This window comes from Tachypleus tridentatus, chromosome 3 (assembly GCF_004210375.1).
Source record: "Tachypleus tridentatus isolate NWPU-2018 chromosome 3, ASM421037v1, whole genome shotgun sequence".
NCBI lineage: Eukaryota > Metazoa > Arthropoda > Merostomata > Xiphosura > Limulidae > Tachypleus > Tachypleus tridentatus.
In genome coordinates this window covers 851363-872147 of record NC_134827.1, presented here as the reverse complement: position 1 = coordinate 872147, position 20785 = coordinate 851363, and the positions used below count along the sequence as shown (strand labels likewise).

Below are 20785 nucleotides of genomic sequence, written 5' to 3'. Positions count from 1 at the left end.
TTTGCAATTCGTGGGGTTAAGAGCCGATAGATAAATTCAAAGTAATTTTTTTCAAAAAATCGTATGAGGAGTTCAGAAATCAAGTGAACATAGGTACAACTGAAGAACTTATATTATTTATATATATATATGTAAAAACAGCGGTTTTTACGTATATAATTTTCTCTACAAGTGGGTTTTCTTGTCATCACTGAGAACTATTATACAGAGGTTCAAGAAATTTGTGACGAAACATATAAGTGAACTTTCATTAGTACGATTAAACTGAACGGCATTACTCATATAATACTCTCATGCGCAGAAAAAAAAAAAAAAAAAGATAATGGCTACCGCAAAAGTTAAAATTCTATCTCGTCATTGTCAATTTCGGTCTGCTGGATAGCTGATATCATAAGCAGTAGACATGAATACGGAATAAACCTGTATATTCACGCTTACGTTAATGATCCAGAATAATTATTAATTGTAAAAGAATTACGTTAACTAAAACAAATCCTGCTATGTTTTAGGTTAATTGTGCCAGTTTAACGTAGTCATCTAACTTAACGTTCTCTCTCACCGTCGTACGTGCACAGATTTTAAATCACAGCGTTTGGAAATTCCACACCAGTGTATACCGTCTTTAAAAAGTAACTTAATATTGTAAAATACTTTTAGTGCAAAAAGTAATGTAAGTTATCCGTCACGAACTACATTCCAACTATTCAAGTTGTTTGTACTTTTTTAAAAGATTTAGCTAAGATTTCTAAGGGCTGTTTGATTATTGTTTAGGTGACTCTCGTGTTTTAGTGACTTCATTCTGGATCACCGAAAGAAAAAAAAAACAAAACAAAAAACGCAAGAATTTTAAAACAGTCCTAGAGTTTCAGTAGTTTATAGTAAGGTTAAATGAAAAAAAACACAAAGAATAATTTCAGATGTTTAAAAATATGTGTATTTATTTTGATTCAATCATGAAGATAGGGCGATTCAACAACAACGTTTATTTATTGACGAGTGTTGTTGTTAAGCTATAAAAAGCTACACAAAGGGCTATTTTCCCACCACGGGTATCGGAGACCGTTTTCTAACGACATAAATCTTCAGACATTCTGCTGTGCCACCGAGAGGATTTTGACACTTAACACACTCTCAGCTTTTAGGGTAAAGGTACCCATAGTAACCACGATAACGTCTTTAGTGTGTGGAGACTCTTCTAACATATAGCATGCTAACTAAATTATATCAGATCATAAAGTTTTAACCCAGATCACATATCTTTAAAGAAGATTTGTTTGCTATTAAGCATAGACTTTTAAGGCTGCAGACCATTATTGATAATTTAGTTCACAGCTTTAATATTTCATTTCCAGCCATCATTTTGTTTGTTTGTTTTTGAATTTCGTGCAAAGTTACACGAGGGCTATCTGCATTAGGCGTCCCTAATTTAGTAGTGCAAAACCAGAGGGAACGCAGCTAGTCATCACCACCCACCGCCAACTCTTGGGCTACTCTTTTACCAACGAATAGTGGAATTGACCGTCACATTATATTGCTCTCATGGCTGAAAGAGCAAACATGTTTGGTGTGACAGAGATTCGAATCCGCGACCCTCGGATTATGAATGGAGTGCATTAACCATCTGGCCATGCCAGGCCCCATAATTTTGCATTGTGTTTTATTATTAGAACATGTTATATTTGGTAACTGCGTGACGTTCAATGCAAAGGCGTTAATAGTTGTAAAACTCTAAGGTTCCATTCCACGATTATCTTTCAACCCAAGCATTAGTGAGCGGCTTAGCCAAGTTTACCACTTGGGGGAACAATAACTTTAAAAACAAGGCTGAAATTTATCTCATTATTCAAGAAAATGGCCATTAAAACAAATCAAATGAAATGTAATAGTATTTATTGAAGTTTTATTTTTTATTAAATGATACAAAATTTGTATATATATATACACACATAATATAACAAAGGTTTTGGAGGTGTGCGGAAACAGAACTCACATTACAGTGGGAATACACTGTCTATCAGTTTTAACCCGCGTTCGTCAGTCTCACATGAATAAACTCATAAATAATAATAGTAAGATAATCAAAAGAAATAGAAATAAGAAAAGCAAGACGTGGATGCTCAAGCCCACAATATCCCACATCTATATAACCATTCAGTAGACAGCTGTGACATGGTGACTGCTCTCCAAAGTAAGGAAGAAGAAATACAGAAAAAAGTGTATGTTGTATACATAAACTGAAAAGTAAAGTGATCAATGTCCTGATTTTTCAGGGGACTCTTAACCCCCCTGGTTACGTCTCTGGCATTAGTTAACAACTTTTTTACTATGTTTTCCTTTCGTTTCTTAGCATTGAACGATACGCAAATGTATCGTAATCATTTTCATACTAACGTTCATAACAGCGCTTGGCAAAGCGTTTGAATGTTAGAACTTTCTGAAAGTTCTTTTGAACAAAAATAACCAGGTTCAAAATATGAATTAATGTAATCTCCAAACATTTACATCAGCTCAACTTATATATATACTATGACACTAGGTGAAAAATGATAACAGTCCATCCAAAACGTAATTTATTTAAAGTCGTTCTTCCAAGTGAGCAGTGACGTAATTATCATTATATGGAATATCCCCTTCCCCAGAACATCAAAATAGTTTGCTATTAAAAAAAAAAAAAGAGTATAAATTTTGAATATTTTAAATATTGCTATATAAGATAACATTACTAGTTGCTAGTGTTTACTAGTGTATTACCTTCACGATAAAAACACGTAGGTTAAAAATATTCATATAAAACGATAAAAAAAAACCTACAAACTGAACGCTCTTCGTCAAGAGTAAACTGTGAAGAAAGGTCCACCTTTCGAAAACACTCGGGTTATAGGGTTTGTTTTTTTTCTAATCATTGTCTTGCATATTGAACCATTTTAAATGTTACAGGATAAGAAGACACAAACAAAAATTATTTTAATATAAAATACTAAGTATCAAAGTTCGACTTTAGCTTCAGTAAAACTAGAGAATCCATTAGCGTTACAAAATTAAGTAAATGACTTGTGATACCTGAAGCTACCACACAGTTATTACATAAAATGTTCAAAGTTAAGTATACTTTGTACTGGTTGCAGTTAAAAGCATCGATCGAAATAGAGGCATTAAATTTTTTTCGCTTTCGTCCACAACAAGATAAGTGAGTTCCTAAAAATGTCATAGTGTTTCCATTAAGGAACATTACTACACCATGAAACATTATAACGTCAGTAATCGCTTCTTGTGGTAAACAAGATAATGTCCCGATGGCTTGACAATCCTCCTCTAGTGTTGAACTGAGAGTGGCCCTCAGTCACGTGAATAACGCGTGGACCTATAGAAAGAGAGAGTGTGTGTGTGTGTGGGTCTCATATATTGCTATGTTCGTTCTCAGATTTTGTTAGAAAGTTATTATTTGAGATAAAGACTTGCTGCTTAATTTGTATATTTTTTATTTCTTGTTTTGAGTTTTAACATTTAGGTTAACTTCAAATTAGAACTGATTAGAGAGATCGAAGGTCTATCTCTTCACTTCTTTACAGCGCATAAAATATTTGCTTGTGTTTAACTAACTTTGTGTTTTGTAAATAAATATTGTTGATTTTTTACATAATCAAACACAGTGGGAGAAACTAACCTTTACTCTGAGGTATAATATACAATCGATTTATTGTTTTGTGGATCCTTCCTCTTTTTATTGAGAGGAATTAATAAATTTGAGGATATACTCACAAAATTTGAATCAATTCAGAAGAAAATTCGACGTTTTATTTCTATTAATTAAAAATGTAATTTTGTCAACTGTTGAATCTTATTGTTATGCCACCTAAAATGATATCTGTTCACTCTTTAGTATCGTCTTTAAATATCACAAAGAAGACGCAATTTAACAACACATACTACATACATAAATACTGGGTGGCCCGTAAGTCCCTGCCCATCCATACGAGATCTGTTCAAAAAATACGCGGACTGACGTCATAAAACAAAATGTACTTTATTTAGAAGTTGCAGGTCTGTGACCCCTTCAAAGTACTCTCCTCCCCAACGCACACACTTATCCCAACGGTGTTTCCACTTGTTGAAACAGTCCTGGTACGTTTCTTTTGTAATGTCCTCCAGCTCCTTCGTCGCATTTGCCTTAATCTCGGGAATCGTCTCAGATCTTCTTCCTTTCAAGGGTCTTTTGAGTTTGGGAAACAAGAAAAAATCGCAAGGAGCAAGGTCAGGTGAGTAGGGGGGGGGGGGTGTGAGGAAGAACAGTGATCGAGTGTTTGGCCAAAAACTCACGAGTTCTGAGGGCTGAATTTCGCAGCAACGCGGTGCATCTTCAATTTTTCGGTCAAAAAACTCGTAACAATATCCAACTGATATCCCACACTCTTTAGCAAGCTCCCTGACAGTCAGACGTCGATTAGCCCGCACCAGGGTGTAGATTTTGTCGACGTGTGGGTCGTCAGTTGACGTGGAAGAACGTCCAGAACGCTCATCATCTTCAATGGACTGTCGACCGTCCTTAAAACGTTCATGCCACTTGAAACATGCCGTACGCTTCATAGCAACATCGCCGTAAGCCGTGTTAAGCATAGCAAAAGTTTCAGTCGCATATTTTCCAAGTTTAACACAAAATTTCACAGCAAGTCGTTGCTCCTTCAGGTCATTCATTCTGAAATCCGCCAAACGAAAAAATCGCACTTCACTTAAAACCGCGTAGCTAATACACAAATGAAGATATCTGCAATCGGGAAATGGCGTCATAATCAGCTGATCTGTGCAAACCTAGCGACACCAAGCGGATTCCCCTGGAACCAACTGGAGCCGCGCAATTCAAACAGTCCGCGTATTTTGAACAGTCCTCGTATATCTTATGTATCCAGTGCATCTGTGTGCTGTCCCTCATTCTCGCTGCATAACATTATGCGACGCCATGTTCTGTGTGACATTTACAAGTGTAAATGGGCTTAAATCAGCCATATTTATCTGACAAAAAAAATTATAATACATGGGTAATTGAATATAACAGGATAACATATGGGTGGGTAGGGACTTAGGAACCACCCTGTATATACACGCTCCAAGAATACGAAACGACAATCTCCACGACGTTGTACACAAATAGAGATACGCAGAGACAACACATTAGAAATACACGCAAAATAAACGAAGAATCCCAGGAATTAACCATATCTTAACGAAGTTATATAGTTCGACTGTGGGGAAGCAATCAAATTCAGCTATAAATTGTCAGGTCACTTGGAATGCCACTTCTCATATAGTGAAGGTGACAGTGTACTCACGCCAGAAAAGAACAACTACACAAAACAACAAAGTTCACATGACCTTTGTGTTTCAAATTAACAAAGTGAACTCTACGACCTGTCAAGAGATGTGTGAAGAATGGTCCAGAATATTATTGGAGGTAAATGCAATGTTGGAGCAGACATAGGAACCATATCTTACTTCAAACAGTATCATACGTTGACAACATTGGGTATCACAGATTCCAATTATATTCCTACCCTTGGGTACAGTGTAAATGATTCTGAAAAGTCCAGATTTGCACAATTGTCGAACACTGGACACACGTGGAGTTGACGGCCATCATCCCAAGAGTTTTTACTGAAATATATGCAAGTCACGACAAAAATAAGGTGGTATTTTTTGTTGTTGCGCCATCTGTGCACCTTAAAATCACAGCTGGTGGTACGTGAAGGAATGGTTACAGCTGCTGCTTGCATCAAAATATTCAAGCAAGACTTTCAGTCTGTATAAGCCAAAAATTAGCTAACCATAAACCAGGGTCTGTGTACAAAACTGGATTCTCGTTCATTCAGCCCTAACCAGAAAACGATGACTTGAAAACCAGGGTTAGGGCATTACCAATCTCCTGTGTCCAGGCCAATCGCCGAATTCATCGAGCATTTGTGGTCCATTGATCGTTACCTGCAAATGTATCTCAGACAACTTCTAGGAATACCTCATCCAAGTTCTTCAGGATTGGAATACAATTCGACGTGCCCAGATTAAGAGTTTTAAATAGGTTATGTAACAGTTTATCCATTGAATATTACAAACTAATCAGTACACAAATAGTAATATAGTGTCCCGTTTTATGATTATTTAATAAAACTACATTTCGACCTAGTGTTAGCAGTTACGTTATCATTTTTAACTGATCATAATAGCGGACTGATGGTGTTACAGAATCTAAATTTGTACAACTTCATATCAGATCATTCCAGGTAAAAGTATTATATTTCTAAATTTTGTTTATTTATTCCATGTTCTTTGCTTTCATTGAAATGCTTTAACCATTACTTTGTTTGTTTTTTGTTTCAATGTGTGGCGTTCTTGTGTATGACCCACTAACACTACCGAAATTTGTGTAAATCTCTCTTCAAACTTTATACTACCAGAGGGCATTTTATACAGCAAGATATATCAAGTTAATATCAAAGAGGTTAAACTGTAATGTACATTTTGCTTACATTTAATTGTTTATGTGTAGAAGTTTTATATAAAGGACTACCTGCGCTAGCAGCCCCTAATTTTGAAGTGATAGACTAAATCCACGGTGTTCAACACGGTCGCCACTTGTCTCATGTGACGAAACGACCTGTGACGAATTAGTGCTTTAGTTTTACCACCTTTAATATAATTAATTCTATCAGTAAATAATTGAAAACATGATTGTATTTTCTTACCCCTTTATATCTATAATATAAAAATACAGGCTTTTGGTTTTGTTCTTTTAATCATGTAGCGAAAATGTTAACATATTCTCCTCAATTATGAAAAACAAAAACTGTCGGACACGGCTGAACTGAAGGGATGGTAGCTAAACAATCAGCCATCATCAATTCTTGGGCTGTCGGACTCCATGACTGAAACGACGAGATTTTTTAGCAACTGGTTTCGATCCTGCGATTTGCACATTGTGAGTGAGCGTCCTAACCATCAGGCGATGCCAAGCCTTTGCATCCAGTGATTGTGTTCTTAAGTTTACTTTTATTATTGAAAAATAATTTCCTCACGTACGTTTCTGTTCCTTTATAACACTTTATGTAAACTTTCCTACACATCGAATTATTTAGTCATCCTCTCTTATACTGCTTTGTTTGGACGCAGTTGGTTCGGCTTTATGACACTTAGAGAGATAATAAAACCGCTAATTAATACAGGGAAATTGTTTGTTTTTGAATTTCGCGCAAAGTTACACAAGGGCTATCTGCGCTAGCCGTCCCTAATTTAGCAGTGTAAGTTTGTTTGTTTTGTTTGTTACGAGTCGCACGCCTTAACGCGCTTGGCCATGCCGGGCCCAGCAGTGTAAGACTAGAGGGAAGACAGCTAGTCATCACCACCTACCACCAACTCTTTTACCAACTAATAGTGGGATTGACCGTAACATTATAATGCCCCACAGCTGAAAGGGCGAGAATGTTTGGTGTGACGGGGGTCCAAACCCGTGACTATCAGATTACGAGTCAAGTGCCTTTATCCACCTAGCCATGCTGGGCACTCAAGTACGGACATTGTTTATAATGTATAAAATTGAAAAAGCTTGAAACGGAATTGCTTGTTTGCTATTTGCTGTAGCTATGCCTAATTTTGAACCGATATCTATGCTTAATTAAATTAGAAATGAAAAACTACAAGGAAGGCAGTTAGTCAACAGCAATCACCGCCAAATCTTGAACTACTCAAATCCAATACTGGGATTTGACAGTCGCTCTTATAACGCCACAAAATTACGAAGCGTGATCCTACAGCAACATTAAAATTCGACAAAATCGAAAACACTCTACTTGAAAGGGTTTGTTTTTTGTTGTTGTTGTTGCACAGGAGAATTCCCTCTGTACACCCCTTGAATTCAACACTGACTGAGCGACGCTTAAGTTTTACAGGGTTATGGTTGTACACATTTATTTTTAGCTTCAATCAGAAAGTCACGAAAACGTTAGAATTCATTTTCTAAAAGCTTACCTTCGTTGTTAATGTCCCCCGTGTACTTTAATCACATTCAGTTTCCCGCTTTTGTTTGTATATATCTATTTCACTCTTGAACATAATGGAGAAAACAAAAGCCTGCATTAAGAACATAGGCCTAGGATGACACTAACGGTATAAAAAGATACGAGGTTATCTAACAATGAACGTGTCGCTAAAGTTTAGTTCGTAACTCAAAGATAGGTTAGGTTTTTGGGTAAATAGAAAGGTTGGGGCAGAAGAATAGCCAGACCTTAGAGAAAAACTAGAGGTCCCAAAGTATTTCCTCGCTTTTTCTTTTACTAGACACCAGTTTCAATGACATTCCAGATTAAGGTAAATTTTTTTGTAAACAAGCATGCCATGATATGTAAAACTTTTACTTCCACTGTTTACACAGTTTATTGGCACTATTGTTTTTTGCATTTGTAATGAGTTACTGCTTCTTCAAGTTACTTTTGTTTATTTTGTAGTTATAGCTACTTAGCTCAGAGTGTTATTGATTTTAGTTAGGCTTAGTATTTTCACGGTTCACTGTCTCCTCTTTACCTATCGGCCAGGTGATTAAGGTGCTCGACTCGTAATCAGAGGGTCATGGGTTCGAATCCCTGTCGCACCAAACATGATCGCCCTTTCAGCCGTGGGGGCGTTATAATTGTACGGTCAATCCCACTATTCATTGATAAAAGAATAGCCCACTTGTGAGCAGTGGGTAGTGATGACTAGCTGCCTTCCCTCTAGTCTAACACTGCAAAATTATGGATGGCTAGCGCAGGTAGCCCTCGTGTAGCTTTGCGTGAAATTCCAAAACAAACAAGCAAAACTTTACGTATCCGTCTTAGAATCTCACACTGAAAAATGTAATGCCAAACAACGCGACTGCCGAAAGTGAATATCGATAAAGTACCACATTAGTATACCTCCGTATAAACGTCGTTATTTTTTTCTATTTATTTGCTAGCCTTTTTTTGTGCGTGTATTCAATCAATTTCTGTCGTTGGCTGTACACCACTAAGAATACATGGACGCTTATAAGTGTATTTAGGTTCCTTACATTGATCATACAAAGTTTTTATGTGTTGTGTAAATAATACCATACTCCACTTACCGTTGAAATTAGTTTCATTAATATATCTTCTTTCAATGTTGATCCCCAGTAGCATAGTCTACGAACTTATACCGTTAGAAACATGATTTAGATGCCCCTGTTGGGCAGAGAACAGATGACCCCCATTGTTTTGCTTCGTGCTTAATTACAAACAAAGTTTCAATGTTTAAAATATTATTGTCATTATTACTTTTACAGTCACTAAACTTATTTTCCATTATTAGCTTAACATATACGTTTAAACTAAATCCTCCAAGTTACTCGAGATGCTATTGGGTTTATGGCCGAATATATAAATAACAGTGAGAATATCTAACTCATTATGGTTTCTAATAATCATAGATTTTAGTTTTATTCTGTGTTGACTAACTTGTTACATTATGTACTTCTTGTCACTTTGTTTAATATATATTGCTTTCACAGTTTACAAGTAGAAGAGGTTCACGAGACTCAGTGTACAAACATTGGACTAAAGAAGTGTGGAAGACCCCCGTGCAGAGCCTAAGTCCCTGATGGTGAACAGGGTCCAGCATCTTCAAGGCCGAGGTCCTGCCAGAGCCTAAGACCAGAGACCTATAGTACAGTTTCGATCGAATGAGGGCACGATAGATTTTTAGTATAGGAAATCGAGTCAATCCCCAACAGGTGGAAGAGAGGACACAGAGGATGTTTAGTGCTCTAGTACATTTGACTCGTAGCTGCTTGATAAGTGGAATAAAAATCAGCTTACGGTCAAAGAAAAGCCTCAAGAACTTTGCCTCAGGGACCACAGCAAGCACAACTTCTCCGAGAAAGAGCTCAAAATCAGGATGATTACCCCATTGGCGAAAGAACTGCTTGCAAAAGGTTGTGGAGCGAGAAAAGGTAAACGTCTGCTGTGGTGCACTTTAGTAAATGATTGAGGGCAGTCTGTAGCTACCACTCAATAAACCTCATGCTAGACGACTGGCATAGAGACCATTTGCAACTGTAGAGAGAAGTTGTCTTCTGATGGTATTAATCTTTATATTGGAAAGTGTGACACTTAAGACAGAGCTCTGAGAAACCCAAAGTTCTTTTAAGAAAGAACAGTGAGTGTCGAGCCCACACAGCATTTAGGAATACAATGAACAGCTGCCTGGAATATACAGTCAGTCACTGCTGCCACGCAGTCGTCTATCGATAGCTTACATATGACGCAGAATCAAGTTCCGAGAAAGCAGTGAAAGAGGGCCAGCTGGCCTAGTCAACTTCCATCGAAGCACGCGGGTCAGATGGCATCGACCACTGCCAGTCCTTCTCAAAATGATAAGAAAATGATCACTGCCCTGTGGGTTACTGTCAACCCTCCAAGAAAAGTAAGAGAAAAGTGAAGTGGAGCAGAGAAAAAGATCAATAGCAGTAAAATACTAACTAGGTGCAGGAAAATAAGTACAAAAATCAGTATTGAAGAAAAGTTGTGATCCGAGAGAATATGCTCTATGGAACGATCCTCCCTATCACTATTAGCACCACCCCAGAGGGGATTATGTCCATTAAAATCCACCAGGATTAAAAATGGAGAGGATGTTCAACGAGGACATCAAGGTCTACGTGATTATAAGTCTCTTTTGGAGCCAGGTAGAAAGAACAAATAGTGATGGTATAATTCAAGGAAACAGAGATGGCTACATCCTCCAAGGGTGTATCGAGTGGAAAAGACAGTGTGGTCATTTGATGATTGACCAGCATAACCACTCCACCACGCACTCGCCCATCACACAACCTGTCATTTCTGTATAAATAAAGTTGCCGAAGGATGATTGCATGGTCAGGTTTCAGAAACGTTTCCTGTAAGAAAAGACAGAGGATAGTAAGAATCAAGCAAATCTTTAATGTCATCTATATTCGAATGAAAACTCCAACAGTGGATAGTTCCACTGTATCAAAGTGGACCTCTTTACTTATGTGTGGGGGAGCTTTTCTGTTTTCGACCACGTTTTTTTCTCTATTGGACGGAGGTTTATCAACCTCCATTGATCCTGCTCTGGGTCGAGTAGGCAGGTCTCTGTTTGTGGGCAAAGGTTCCAGCAACTGAGGGCGTGAACGACTAATCATTTTGCATCTCGAGGTTGCAAAAGGCAGACCCGAGGAAACACTTGAAAATCAAGGAAGTGGAACTGGGTAGTCACTGGAAGGAGTACTAGGGACAAAGATGGAACTAGACATAAATTCGTCAATTATTTTAAACATGGAAAATAAAACACTTTTCAGATGTTTTGCAGATAACTCTGTTGGAGTCACGGAGGGATCTGTCTACACTCCCATTGTGGCAGTGGAACGGAGTGCATCACCATATGTCAGAGATAGAGTTGGGGACAATACTTTCCGAGCCTCTGAGTTGGTAATATTATTAACAGTCTTTAAGCGTTGCACCTCTTTCTCTTCTACCCATTTAGAGCAAGAAATAGAGTAAGAGTGGTGTGGACCACTACAGTTAACACAGTATAGTTCCAGTTCACACTGGTAGGCGTTGTGGTCTTTGCCACCACAACGAGCACATGTTAAAGAACCAAATATGATGACTTTGAGTGTAACCAAATCGCTAACACTGGAAACAGCTGAGAGGGTTGGAAATGTATGGCTGTACCTTACAGTGCAGATAACCTGCTTTGACTGTGGCAAAAAGGGCATGATGATGTAAACGTCAATATCAGAATATCATAGGGCATCATAATTCCGTCTTCGCGAGTGGAGATTTGGCGCACTGCAGAAACGCCTTGATTGAAGAAACTAGCGAGGATCTCAGACTTTGTAATGTTCTTTAAATTCATCTCAGCTATATTTCATCTGAAGAATTCAAAGTTATATAGGAAGTAGCCTGGATGGGTATATCCCCAATGGTTTTCGATTTCAAGAGGAGTTTCGTATTTTGTTTCCACCAAAATGTATCTAAAGCATAACGTCTTTACTTACTGGGGTAGCCATTAAGCCCCTCAATTCCTTTTGAATAAAAAGGGAGATAACTGCCCAAAGGATTTCTTGGATAAGGAATGCATAATTAGAAATCGATGTACAGAATCTGACTGTGATAGTGACTGTACAACAGAGTCGTCCATGCGTGGTCGTTTTCCAATAATCCGTTGCTTTTATTTTCATTTTTTTCATTTTTATTTATTTTTTCATGAATGGTGTATCCCTAATAAAGGTACTACTACTTTTCAGTGGCCACTGACCTAACCCATCATGGAGCCTTAGAGGGGACGCACTACAATGCCAAACATTGCAGTAACACCAAAATTTCGTGGCTATACCCAAACATCAGTATCAGACACAATGTCCACAACACTCGTTCAGCGTCTTACACTGGTACTCGGTTGATCCTAGCCCAAATGGGCCAGCCAACTGTCCCTGAGAGGGCCACCCCAAGACCGCCTGCCTACAGGAATTAAAGGCCAAAATGGTGTATTGAAGTTGGACCCGTCAACCAGCAGGATCCTCTCCTCCTCTTCACGGGTCGCCACGCACGGAAAACACTTGAGTGGATGGTATAGATCTCAGAGGAGGTAAATTGAAAGTATAAAGTCTTCTCTGGGAGGTCCCCTCACCATGTACAGGAATCAACCACGAGGGATTAAGCTAATAATGCTCATCAGAAGAGTAAAATAGGGCAAATTACAAGGCCATTTGGCCTGGACCTCAATCTCAAAGGGAACCTCAAAGTTGGACACTTGTTATTTATTTGTATTTGTTAACTTTCGCTACTTCATTTCATGAACCTTTCATCAGACCAAAATTTAACACGCACACTCAACTTGGAGTTACAATATATGTATTCAAATTAAACATTAAAATTATGTTTCACTTTTTTCAGGGGGGGCTATGATAATTGTTTTCATGTGTCATAATTTTTATCTTTAATAACCAGGGGTCTCGAAAGATGAAAGTGGCCCGGAGTCTTTCTGAAACTCTGAGTGTCTACGTAAAAGTTAGGAACTTTTTAAATACCAGTATTAAAGTACATTTTCCTTTGGTGAATAAAAGACAAATATAATACGCTTGTTTGTTTGTTTTAGAACGAAGCCACATTGGGCTTTCTATTATTTTCACTCTGGGGAATCGAGTCCCGAATGGCAGCATTGCAAGTCGTTAAGCTTATTTGTTTTTGAATTTCTCGCAAAGCTACACGAGGGCTACGTGTGCTAGCTGTCCCTAATTTAATAGTGTAAGACTAGAGGGAAGGCAGCTAGTCATCACCACCCACCGCCAATTCTTGGGCTACTCTTTTACCAACGAATAGTGGGATAAAACCTGCTTCAGGTAATGCTGCGTACGTAGTACAAATCTGTATGTGTGTTTTCTTATAGCAAAGCCATATTGGGCTATCTGCTGAACCCACCGAGGGGAATCGAACCCCTGATTTTAGCGTTGTAAATCCGTAGACTTACCGCTGCACTAGCGGGGGGCAGTAGTACAAATCTACTACAATATATATTAACATTACGCGAGCTTTTGTAGGAACCACAACACTCAAGTAACCTGAAGTCACGACTTCGTAAAGGAAGAAATAAAAATGTAACAACAAATTAATAACACAGACGGAACGAATAACTCTTGAAATTTGGCATTCACAGCACGATCGAATAACAAACCAAAATATAATAGACACTTTCGGTTAATGGAAAACTGGCAATGAAAGAGAAAAGAAGTGGTAACTAGAATTGTGAAATTCAGAGACAGAGAAAAGTTACATAACTTTCAGCATAGAGCTGATAAACAGAAGAGGAAAATTTAGAGGAGGAATAGGCGATAACTAGAACTGTAACATTCAGAGAAAACACAAAAGGAAACTTCGAATTCACTATAGTAATTCTGAGAAGTAATCATTCGCACGGGAACACGTCTCCCCCCCCCGAACATTAACAACATTTATTTGTTTATTCTTTCATTATGTATGTTGATATACACAAACCATTTTTAACGATTTTCTTTATCAAATACTGCGAATTACAAATATATACACTTATATACAACGTTGTAATCCAATTACATTTTTAGCCAGTTATTCTAAGCTTACTTTCTAAATTTATCATTAAAGAAACCGAGTTTCCAATAATAATAAAATAATTACCTGACAGTGATGATCCACTGTTTGAACTGAATTTCTGTAAAATATTATTTATTGTTATTAATCAGTAACAAAGCCAACAATATATAACAAAATTTTAATAATACTTTTGAATAAATTCCATTACACGATAATAGAAATCGAAAAAAAAAAAGCTATTAACGCTTCAAAATCGAACAACATATTGTGACAAAGAGTTTACATTGTTACTGAAACCGTTGCAATACGATGAAAGTTGTTTAAGTTAAAATATCATGAACTGTTTTGTTTAAAGACAAACGGAACTCAGAAAAAAATATTTAATACAGAAGGAACTAATATTAGCTGAAAATAAAAATATTACTAACTGTAATTGATAGTAATTATTTTATTTAATGAATGGGCGAACATGTTTAATAGAACGAAAATTCGAATACGCGACCCTCACATTACAAGTCAAACTCCATAACTAAGTCGTCAGAATGTTTTCATTATAAAATTTAAAAAGCAATAGTTTAAATTCTATACACTCTGGCCCAGCATGGCCAGGTGGTTAAAATACTCGACTCGTAATCTGAGGGTCGCGGGTTCGAATCCTCGTTACACCAAACGTGCTCGCCCGTTTCAGCTGTAGCGGCGTTATAATGTGACAGTCAATCCCACTATTCGTTGGTAAAGAGTAGTCCAAGAGTTGGCGGTGAGTGGTGATGACTAGCTGCCTTCGCTCTAGTCTTACATTGCAAAATTAGGGACGGATAGCGCAGATAGCTCTCGTGTAGCTTTGCGCGAAATTCAAAACAATCCAAACTACGCACTCTTCAACACAGAAACAAGTGTTTCTAGGAAAACGCGGCAGTTCTTCAATTTATGTTTAAACAGATCTTCGGTACAATGGCTATTTTGTTCATTTTAAGATAATTATAATTCTTCTTATGCAGTCAAATGATGGCCAGGTGGTTAGTGCGTTCAACTCGTAATCTGAGAGTCACGAGTTCGAATCCCCGTCGTACCAAACATGCTCGCCCTTTCAGCAGTGGAGACGTTATAATGTTACGGTCAATCCGTTCATAACAGTAGCCCACGATTAAGCGGTGGGAGTTGATTGCCATCTGTTAGCCCTTTAGTCTTACACTACTGAATTATGGACGGCTAACACTAATTGCATTGGTGTAGCTTTGCGGGAAGTTCAAAAAACAAGCAAACAGTTCAACTGTCTCCAGATCACTTGTTTGTTTTCTAAAAGCTAAAAAGATAATTAAATCCTTCGTTAGACGACAGTGGTAAATTAATTATGCCAAAATCTTGCGGTAAAAAATAAAACACTGAAACGCATGTGACCGAATTTTAAATCCAGTACTATTTTTCTTCTTCACTGACAGGTCATTCTGACTGGACATCATCGTTGAATGATTAACGAAAATTACAAAGTTGAACTAAAACGAATTTATCTGCACCTCAAATATGCATCCACTCTTCACTTAGTTTTGAAGTAATTCCTTATCCACCTAGTTTTAGTAAACACTACGTAGAAAAACGAAATGTTATTGAGAATAAAAACACATGTGCTCTTTGAAAGAGACTTATATAGCACCTTTCACTGTATCATAGGTTAGAAAGTGGAAAACAGTGCGGACATTGACACAAATTGTCAACTCTTTCCAGTGTACACAAAATACGAGATATTTGGTTGTAATAAGCGTTTGTATATTTTAAAACCAAATAGGTAATATACATGTTTAAATACAAAAGAATGTTTATTAACTCGCTGGAGTATCCGTCCACTGGACGGAAGTTATGTAAATTCATGATTCATGAAAGGTTAGCTTAGAACTATAAGAGTTGCTTCCTTTACATAAAAGAAGCCACGAAACGCCCATTAAAAGTGCAAAAAACAAAATGTGAAACCGCGAGTTCGCACGTATCTCCACAAGGACCCAATGAACCTTCTTGCCGGGTTGGATAACGATCCATCCACACCCTGCAAAGTAGTTTCATGAATATATTATAGACAGTACTATTATATTTGTATAGATTAACATTTATTCACAACTTAGAAAACATTTTAAACACTCACTCTATAACGTTAGTAACAGTAGGCCTATTTGTAGTTTTAAACATAAAAGTAACATAAGACTTAACTGAAACACTACTTGGCCAATTTTCTTTTGCTTTTGGTTACAACTCGGGGTCATAAAACTTCTAAATTAAACTATTTTGCAGTAATATCACCGAAGTTATCAAAAATAATAACAAAAAAAACAAACCTAACACATCGATATGAATACTGAACATATTAAGTAGTGGCGAAAAACTTAACAAATTAAAATAACTTTATAAATAAAATCAGAAAATGACATTTCGGGAAACAGCCTTTCATCGGGTTACCAGTTCTTTTAATCTGGCGAGGTTTTCAACACTGTTATATTCTATTTTGGATTTTGTAATTTCCTCGCCTACGCAATTAATTTATTACATGCATATTGAGCATTCAACATAAACATCGTAGTTGGCCCGTGAAAAAAAAAATCAGATAATAGTTTTGTTGCTAAGCGACGATGTATATTGTTGAGCATTATCAAAAAGTGTTAAAGTGTTTTCGACAATGTCACAAACTAAAATTAACCAAGTAGTGTTTTAGTTAAAACTTCGTTAGGTTTATGTATTAAACAAGACTAAATAGGACAAATATTACTAACGTCATAGACTCAGTGTTTAAAAAGTTCTAATTGTTGAATCTATATAAATATGATAATACTACCTGTTGTCTTTCCATGTAATTACTCCGCAGGATATGGATACATCTTCACCAAAAGTGGTGTGTAAGTTCACAAGATCCATACGGAAATACATACAAATTTCTAGTTTTGCGGATTATATTTTTATGGGCGTTTTTACTACTACTTCGCCCTCTGTGAATGGATCTTCGTCAAATTTGGTGTGGGAGTTCATTAGGTCGATAAAGAGACATATAAAGTTTCAATTTTGCATTTTGAGTTTTTATTTTTTACTACTATTGACGGGTTGGCTCCTATTCAGATTTCAATACAGGTGATGAAGAGAAGTGAGAATAGTACACATCCATCTTAAACCTGATACTAATTTGAAGGGTTTTGATGTCGCCCGCTTTAGTTCTTACTGTACTCGTATTTAGAATATGTCAACTTTGCGCTTTTATTTTTTACTACTATTGACGGGTTGGCTCCTATTCAGATTTTAATACAGGTGATGAAGAGAAGTGAGGATAGTACACATCCATCTTAAACCTGATACTAATTTGAAAAGTTTTGATGTCGCCCGCTTTAGTTCTTACTGTACTCATATTTAGTGTATATCGACTTTGACATACTCTTATTAGGTGTTCACTTACGTCATCGCTCTGTAATGTTTACCACAGTTTTGATCGATCTAATTTGTCAAATGCCTTTTCTTGGTCGACAATGGCTACTTTCGGGTTTTAGTTGGCACTCTTTTCTGTCACTCGTTTCAAAGTGAAAATGGCGTCTGTGCAGCTTCTGTTTCCCTCTGCTACCAAGCTGCTTGGAAAATCCTTCTAAGCCATCTTCTACCGGATTCACTCGCGGCCGTGATCAGTTCTGAAGTCAAACCTTCTACGACAGCTGCTTTATTATTTGTAGCTGTTTCAAGTGTCTTTTCTAATTTCCATAGCAACGAGTATGGTTCAAGTGTTGCTGCTTTCTCTTATCCTTCGCAATTTGTGCCATTTCACTACCAAGTATGAACTTACCGTCTTTATCATTGATGATTTCAGTTGGGTTATAATCTGCTTCCCAGTTCTCAATTACTTTTTTGCCGTTCCCTCCTCTGTCGCAATATGTATTCCAAATTGTTTCCGTGATTTTCTTTGGCTTTCTTTATTCTTTCTATTGTTTTCTCTCTCTCCTTGCTAATCTGTAGTTGATGTACGTTTCAACAGTTTTATCTTTTAACCTTTTTCTTTGCTCTTACTATTTCCCTTATTCCTTCAATCCACTATGCGAGATCTTTTGTACTGGTTTCCCTTTCACTGTCGCAACGTTTCATATCCCAAAATAGTCTCTCGTGAATCACAATTTTACGTGACTTCCATCCAGGTGAGGATACTCCATCTAGTTAATAAATATTATTTTTGTATTTTAACACATTATTTACTTGGCTTTAAAACATAAAACAAAATAAACATTTATTACAACCATATATCTATTATCTATTGTACAATCGAAAGAGTTGCAAATTTGTATCAGAATGTCCGCACTAGGTTTCCTACTTTCTGCTCCAGAATACAGCAAATATTTTCAAAGTGCAATTTAAATTTTTTAGAGCACACATATTTGTTCCCGATAATTTTTTTTATTTTGCTGCGTAGTTTTTTAATTTCACTTCCTTCTTGTCTTTATAAAGATAAATATTTGCAGCTGTATGTGATTCATTTCATCCAACTGTTGTAAAACTTTAGTCGAATTTCGACAACTGCTTGTTTCGATTCTTTAGAATTACCTCATTCGTGAAAAGCAGAGGTTCTTCGGTTCGTTAGTTTTGCAGTAACAGTTCTTAACTCATTCTAATGGTAGCCTCTTTACTTTGTTTTCATATATCGTGTTGGAAAAACGTAAGAGTGTCCATTTTGGTTTTCCAAACCTGTCCTTTGTTTTCTGCTTTTCTTTTCTGAAACGGCGAGCATGTTTGGTGTAACGGGGATTCGAACCAGGGATCCTCAGATTACGAGTCGAGTTCCTTAACCGCCTGGCCAAACACGTAAGTGAAAGTTAGAAAGAATGTTATATAATAAGTTACAACTGTCCTAGCCCGTCTCAACGCGGTCTTTTGCCTATTACTATGTCTGAACAATAAAACAATGAAGGAATGAAAGCGTGAGAATAGAAAATGTGTAAAGGTTTAGTTTGAAACATGTAATAAAAAATCTGCCTGTTTCACACACACGAAAACACATTAACTCTCGTTGGACTGTTTCTAATCACATCCCCTGAAAACCGAGACTACCAGACTACGAGATTCAGTGTTTACGTGATGCGCACAAACATGATGACAATTTCAATCTGCATATCACTGGTCAGATGAAGAACTGAAATTTAAAACTGATGATTCAGAGGACAGTGAGTTTTGTATCACTTCGATTTATAGACGAATAGGTTTGTTTTGTTTGTTAGTCTGCTTGCGTAGAATTAAGCACAAACACACACAATGGGCTATCTGTGCTCTACCCACCAAGGGCGTCAAAACCTGGTTTCTAGCGGTGCGAGTCCGCAGACATACCGCTGTTCCACTGAGGGCGTTTTGTTTGTTTGGGTTGAATTTCGTGCAAAACTACGCGATGGTCACCTTAGCTAGCCGTCCCTAATTTAGCAGTGAAAAAACTAGAGGGAAGGTAAGTTAGTCATCAACACCCACCGCCAATTCTTGGGTTACTATTTTACCAACGAATAGTGAGATTGATAGTCACATTATAACGCTTTCACGGCTGAAAGGACGGGCATGCTTAGTGTAACGGGGATTCGAACCCGCGACCAGCAAATTGCGAGTCGAGCACTCTAACCACAACGCCCATGCCGGGCTAATATTTGTCTGGTTGGGATACGACAGATATAGTAGTGGTCTAAGCAGTGTACATCATTTTCCGTGAACTGTTATGATATTAATTGAATAAAGAAAGCAGATTTAAGCTGGATTATAACATGTATTAGGTGATGAGAAACATTAAGTCAAGTTGTTATTCTTGTATATGACGGAAACTACGGATTAAAACACTCATAAAACGAATCGAACATCAACACCTGCTATCTAAGTAAATAGCAATTTAACAACAGTCCTTGTTACAATGAAACAAAACCTTGGAAGAAAATAAAAAACCTAAAGTAAATATTCTAATACCATCAGTAGATGTGCCTTTGATTACCTATCAGAATAAAGACAAATAATCAACAATATATCCCTGCTTAGTGAAAGACTATTAGCCCTAAGTGCAAGACATACCGTGGTTCAAATCTTGAACCTGCCCGTACGCAATCCAGAAAATTCACCATTAGATCAGTGGTTGTCATGGTTGCGTCGTGGAAAGATCGAAGTCGCACAAGACAAAAAAAAATTAATTAAACGTATCGTTCATACAAATTAGTTTCGAGTACGGAACCAAAGCGCATTATGCCCTGTTGTTGGTTCCGAAAGAAACTATTCTCGAAAGGAACCTTGTCAGAATCTGTTCTTTCTTGTTATTGGTGGGAAGTAATCCATATTTCTTATTACTGACGATAAGTTATCCAGTAGTAAATGCTAAACAGAAAATTACTGTCATTTTTTTCTTTTTTTGAAAAACACAATGAAAGACCAGGAGGAGCTGCATGCAACTCTCAACTTCCCTGTTCATATCTCAATACAGACTTCGAGGCCATAAATGTATATTATGACAGAATTGTGCGATTTGTGGCAGAGGTCATATAAGGGTAAATCTAAAATGGGCAATTCAGAGCGAAGAAGAGTCACGCGATACAGAGAAAGGAAGTAAAGCCCTCACTAACATCAATCTGATACTGTGGGGATGATTTTTATATAGACACGTAAGTTAAAAAATGGTATCCGATAATAAT

General features: G+C 37.2%; 1 protein-coding gene and 1 pseudogene across 2 annotated transcripts in view; one reads left to right on the top strand and one right to left on the bottom strand.

Moving 5' to 3' along the window:
• The first annotated feature begins 11330 nt into the window (after window positions 1–11330).
• LOC143247896 (uncharacterized) overlaps window positions 11331–20785 on the top strand; it is a 29205-nt pseudogene continuing 19750 nt past the window's right edge. Inside the window, exons 1-2 of the transcript XR_013026739.1 lie at window positions 11331–11483; window positions 13008–13061. The product of XR_013026739.1 is annotated as an uncharacterized LOC143247896 (transcript). The remainder of the gene's footprint in view (window positions 11484–13007; window positions 13062–20785) is intronic.
• Window positions 14210–20785, bottom strand: part of LOC143246002 (uncharacterized) — a 63334-nt gene continuing 56758 nt past the window's right edge. Inside the window, exon 2 of the mRNA XM_076492251.1 lies at window positions 14210–14244. The gene's annotated coding sequence lies outside the window, so the exon portion shown is untranslated. The remainder of the gene's footprint in view (window positions 14245–20785) is intronic.